The following is a 6,060-nucleotide window of genomic DNA, read 5'->3' on the forward strand; positions in this document are numbered from 1 at the left end:
TGAGGGCAGGGCCGGGTCCTAACGCAGAGCCGCTTACTCCCGGAACCGGAGTTCCACGTCTAATGAATGGCTGGGGGACTCTGCTGTCCAACAAAAGGAATCCTTGGAGGGGTATCTCTTAGAGCAGAGGAGGGGGGAAGATCCCTCTTTCTAAACCCGAGACTGTCGAGGGCAAGGTGCACAGCGCGAACCTCAATGGGCGTCCTGAAAAAGTTCTGCTGATGTTCCCTGAACACAAATCAAGATTCTGGGGGGGGGGGGGGCGGCAGGAGGAGCCGGGGTGGGAATGGGAGGGCCAGGGAGGAACCTGCTTTCCGAAGTGTGTGGATGCCAGACCTCTGTCAGACAAGATGGGGCTCTCCAGTAGTGGGCCACAAAGCTCTGACTTGCTTGTCCTTTTTAAAAGTTTAACCCCAGTTCCTGCAGCGACAGTGCAGTGATCAAGGCAGTCAATGACACCCGTCTATGAGAGAGACATACTACAAATGACCCAAGCAAGATTTTAAATGTTTTTGAGAGTCTTGAGCACTGGGTCAAATCAAGCAAAACAAAATAGAACTTGCACTGAATGTCAAGATCTGCATGCAAAGTTTCCAAAATCTCAGCCATGCTTGTAGAACATCAGGTGATAGTGACCTTGGCTTTGCGGTGGGCACCAATGTGAGGGTGGTGGGTCTGGGAGGTTTGTGGGGAGACGGCAGCTTCCACCTTAGGCAGGATTACCAGAGGAAGCCCCTGCCACAGTGAGTCTCTCTGAGCTCAGTTTCTCTGCAGAGCTGGGTGACGAGATGATCAATGATCTTTAACAACTTGGCCAGCCCTGTCAGTTCTCATGGTCCTGGTTACTGAGGTGCACAGACCAGGGTGGCAAGCTGGGACCCAGCATCAAATCCTGTACCTCGTGAACCCTGAATATGAAATGGGGATGCTGATGACTATCTCACAGGATTTTTGTGCAGAGAAGAGTGACGCCAAATGCCTAGTAAGGGCTAGCAGGGTGTTACAACAGCGGGCAGGACCAGGGGTTTGCTCATGTTTTACATGCTTTCAGGGCATGGATGGGTGTCTGATTTGTATCATTTCTCAGTTGCCGTGCTGTAAATATTCCCACTATGGCTGATGTCAAGACGACAATGTGGCATCATCCCCAATCTCCTGAGTCAGGAAGAGATTTTCTTAATCAGTTCTGGAAGCCAGTGGGAACTGATGCCAGCGTACCACTTTTAAGACCTTGAACCAGGCTCGGTGAGGCTCAAGGAGGGGGGTGGGGCAAGCGCAACCAGTGTGAGTCAGGGAAGAGGAAGGGTCCCCAGCCACACCCAATAGGCACCAGAGTGTGGGTAGGTGAAGATCAAGGAGACCCAGCGGGCCCTCCTGTCCTCATGCCCATGGCACAGGCCATCATATACCGTACGCACAGGTGAACATGTGCCTGGAGGAGGTCGGGGGGAGGACTAGGGGGGAGCATATGCTCCCAAAGTGACACATTCTCAACATCTCATAAAAGTTGCATGCGGACACCTGTCGGTTAAGGCTGTGACGCAGGGCTTGGAGGAAAAGCACCAAGATGAGAGGGAGAGGTCAATGGCTAGATAGTGGGATACACACAGAAACTATCCAAATGGGTGTTCTTGAGTCCTCACTAGCCAATGGCATGGATGTCACCCCTGACTTATTTATTCCTCCTGGTGTTAGAACTGTGTGGGTCTCTGGGGTGGCTCCTGACTGGCACACAAAGTCATCAGAGTTCTGCTTCTGCCTTGCCCCCCTTCTCTGATGCCAGGGCTTCAAAAATTGCCCAGGTGGCAGCTCCTGCTTCTGATCACAAATCCAGCAGCAGCTCCCATGTATCGTGCGCACACGTGTGTGTGTGTGTGTGCACGTGTGTGCCAGGCGTGGCACGTGGTCTCGCTGAAACCTCCCACTGAGAGATCAGGGCCATCATGATCCCCACTGCGGATGAGGGAACTGGAGGCTCAGTGAGGTTAAGTAGTTGGTGAGGGTGACCCAGCTGGAAATAGTGGACACAGAAGTGGAGTTCAGGCCCAGCGGCACTGTCACACTGTCACACAGCACTGCCTCACGGCTGGCTGTGGTGGGCTGGGGACTGCCCGGGCACATCCTGACGCACACTGGCTTGCATAATTCATCCTTGCGGAGCCTCAGGGCTCCTGCCTGGAGTGGGAGGCAGTGGTAAGAGCACACCACCTCCGCAGTTGCAGGGCTGTGGAATCCCCAAGGAAGGACATGAGGGGGGCCCGCAGGACTCAGAGCCTTGTGCTATAGGCGGTTCGCCACTCCCATACCCTGTGAGCCTGACTTCTCTCCATATGTCCAGGGGCAGGCACAGGACCCAGCACGTAGTTAGTGCTCAGAAAATACGTCTTGTTGCCAGCTTGCAACCCATCTGTGATCTCCGTGCGGGGCTGCAGAGAAAAGGTCACACTGACAAAATGTGTGCTCACAGCATCCCCTTCCAAGCTCAGACACAAGCTCCATCACACACACACACACACCCCTATAACTGTGACACTCTACAACACAAGTCCAGGCATTCGGCGACACACAGACTCCCCCACACCTCCCCCTCGGATGTCTAAATTCCTAGGCAGACCCACAGCTGCTCCTGGACCCACAGGTTCACACAGGTGTGCAGGAGAAGCATTCTTAGACAGCCACATGCAGCTACCTGTCTCCATGAACCAGCCCAAGGCAGCCAAGCTCAGGGACAGAGCCCTCCCCTCCCCCTGTGTGTACACACACACACACACACACACACACACACACACGGAGTTTGGAGGGCGCAAGCATGTGCTGAATGGTTTGCAAAGGCTGCATCAAATCCAGTGCCTGGGTCTCTTCAGACCTCCCTCGTCCCCCTGAAGTCTGTCCACAGACCAGGATGCCTTGTCTGATCCTAACCCTCAGGGGGCATCCAGCCAGCTTTGTCTGTCCCCAGGTTCCCCAGGACTCCAAGCCCCAGCTCATCCCAGGCCCCAGGCAGAGGCTGACAATCACACAACCTCCCAAAGCCCGAAGCCCACCACCAGGCCATGAGCAAGTGGAAATGAGGAATTCCAGGCTGGCTCTCTCCCTCTGATCGCCCTCCAGTCTGCACAGGAAATGGACTCGACCTGACAGGAAGTGGGGCAGGTGATGGCCCAGCAGCTGTGCCAGACGGCACCAGTGCCCTGGCTGGTCCGAGGCACAGCTGCTCAGGAGAGCTGGTCCTGGCGAGGCTGGCCTGTCCTCCCCACTACCTTGTGACCCAGGCTTCTTTGCTACTTCTGTTCTGACCTACCTTTGCACATTTGAACCGGACTTGACCCTCCCGTGCATGATTTGACTCGGGGGCATTGTGCGATAGCTTGCCAGGCATCAATCACTGTCCTCGCTGTTCACATACAACCCCAAGGTCCGGAAAGGTGGGCAACTTCTTCAACGTCATCAAACTCACTGGCACTTGACGGTTGGGGATTTCATGTTGCCAGAACATCATACTGAGATGAGCCTGAAACTCGGTGGGGAGCGCGGACTACCAAATCCCACACACAGGAGGCTCAGGGCTATGTGTGAGAACAACAACAACAAAAGATGCTGGAGAGAGACACCAAAATGTTAAAAAAAAAAAAAAATTAGTGGGTGCCTTGGAGGTTGAAAGTCTGGGTAGAAAACGTTTATATCCCTTTTGCATTTTTCAAATATTCTATTACAAGCATGCTTAAAATTTATAATGAAAATTCCTCTTAAGGGGGAGGGGACAAATACTGAAGAAAAATACCTAATGATAGGACTTTAAACATTGTCAGGAAAGATACTTGGGAGGGGGGGAGGGAAGGAAGCATTCTGGATATCCTTCTTTGGCCCCCCTCTATCCATACTTCTATGGAAAGTGCCCCTGTTCTCTCTTGCAGAGCTCACCCCAGAGATGGCAGATCTGCCCCACCCACGGCTATTCCAGTGCAAGGTCTTTTTGCCTCAGTTCCTCCTTACCTTCCTCACCTGAGTAAAGGCTGTGGGAAGGTATGAACCTCCCTTGTGCCCTGCCTGCATGAGGCTTCTCTCCAGCCCTTGATACAGCAATATCAAGGTATCAAGGTATCAAGTTCTTTGAACTTGGCCAAGGAAGACTGAATGCAGAAGGGTGCCCCTTAGCACCCCTCCACCCAGCCATGCTTCCCTTGCCAAGGCCAGCAGATTTCCCGCTATGGGGCACCACCTCTCCGGGAGCCCTCGCCTGCCTTCGCTGACCACTCCTGGCTCTGCTCACTCATCACTTTGGACCTCAAGACTTGATTGGTGTAACTTAATTTTAGGCTAGTCTTTGAGTTTGGGGGATGTTAGGTACCCCGGCTATGGGTAGATTGCAGATTTCTCAAAGACCAAGACCTTCACCCCTGCTTTTTTATATATACCGAGCTTCAACCCACAGAAATCACTAACTATTTGAATTAAGGGATAAATAAACACTAGACCGTGGATAGGGCCAAACCTGACATACTGAAGGCTACAAACTCTGCCCTTGATTTTGTAATCTTCATGAAAGACAAGACGTTCAGCCCTCTATACCAGCATGGTTAGCGGAGGAGGAAGTGTTCTGATCAGTCTGGTTCTGTCTAGGGATCATGGATAGGTTTGTACGTAGCTGGGTAGGTAGGTAGATAGATAATAATACGGATGGACAATTCCAATTTGAATCGCCTGCTCCATTGTCCCCACACGTAACTCATAAATGTTAGGTCACATATATGTCCATGCTCCACCTGGGCACCAGACTCAACATCCATATACACGCTCCCTGGGTCTTTGCATCCAGAAACATTCAAGTACAGCAAGATGACGGGCCATGCAGCACTGGGCAGCATCCTTTCTGTTTTTGACTATTGTGAATCCTCCACAGGGCTTTCCCAAGGCAAAGTACTAAGGAGAGACTCTACTTTGGGATGTCTTACTGCAAAAAGGTGTTCCATGTAAGGCACAGCTACTAATACAACTCAAAGATGGAAGAATGAACGAAGAAAGGAAGGAGGAAAAACAAACAAAAACAAAAAAACAAAAGACAAAAACAAAAAGCCCTCCCGACTTTCTTAGCAAAAAAAAAAAAAAAAAAAGAAAGAAAGAAAATGAAAAACAATCCAAAATGTACTACAAATAACATTCTAAAGTTTTGATTCTGAACAGAGGCAGACTCCACATCTTCTCTGTAGTTGGTTTTCCTCTGAGGACATCCTTGCTCTCCGGAAGGGAAGGGTGAGGGGGAAGGAGTCCTGTCTTGAAGTTCAGAATGCCATCCCCTGCAGTTGTTGGAAAAACCATCAGAGACGGCTTCCTCCAGGCCACATTCTCACCACTACAGATACAAATAAGCTAGTAGGGAGTGCTCGTTAACAGAGTCTTCCCCGGTGGACAGCTGGACCACAGGATGTCTCCCTGAATTCAGTGCGGGATTCCATTGTTCCAGCTGGAGGTTGTTCTTTAAACTGGGGAGAGGCTCAAACCTTGACTTCTATCTGGGAAACAGTAAGCTCAGACCTAACTCCTCAAGGAGAAAAAGGTGACTAGCTCCATTTTACTGCAAAATTTGCATGCCATCTGAAGTGTGACTGTATAATATGCAATGTAACGAACTTCTATTGAACTTCTGGTATTAAGCCCTAAGAATAAGTCATGATTAATTCCTTAAGGAACAGGCAGTTTGTTGGGAAGGACACATAAATAAATACATAGAGTATTTTGATATTTCTCTGCAAGTGTAAGTTAATTATTTAGCACTTACTACGTGCCAAGCATCATTCTAAGTCCTATAAGAATATTAACTCATGTAATTCTCACGATATTTTACAGATGAAGAAACTGAGGTACAGACAGGTTAAGCAGGTGGCCAACTAGTAAGCTTGGATCTGGGATTAGAACCTACGGAGCTGGGCCCAGAGGCTACGTGTTTCATCACTGTGCTGCAGTAAACACTAGAAAGCCCCAAATGAGATGGGAACTGGCGAGAGGGCAATCCACTCATTGTTCCAGGGGAGGGATGTTGGGATACTACCAGGGGGCAACAAT

This window comes from Mustela erminea, chromosome 18 (genome assembly GCF_009829155.1).
Source record: "Mustela erminea isolate mMusErm1 chromosome 18, mMusErm1.Pri, whole genome shotgun sequence".
Classification (NCBI taxonomy): domain Eukaryota; kingdom Metazoa; phylum Chordata; class Mammalia; order Carnivora; family Mustelidae; genus Mustela; species Mustela erminea.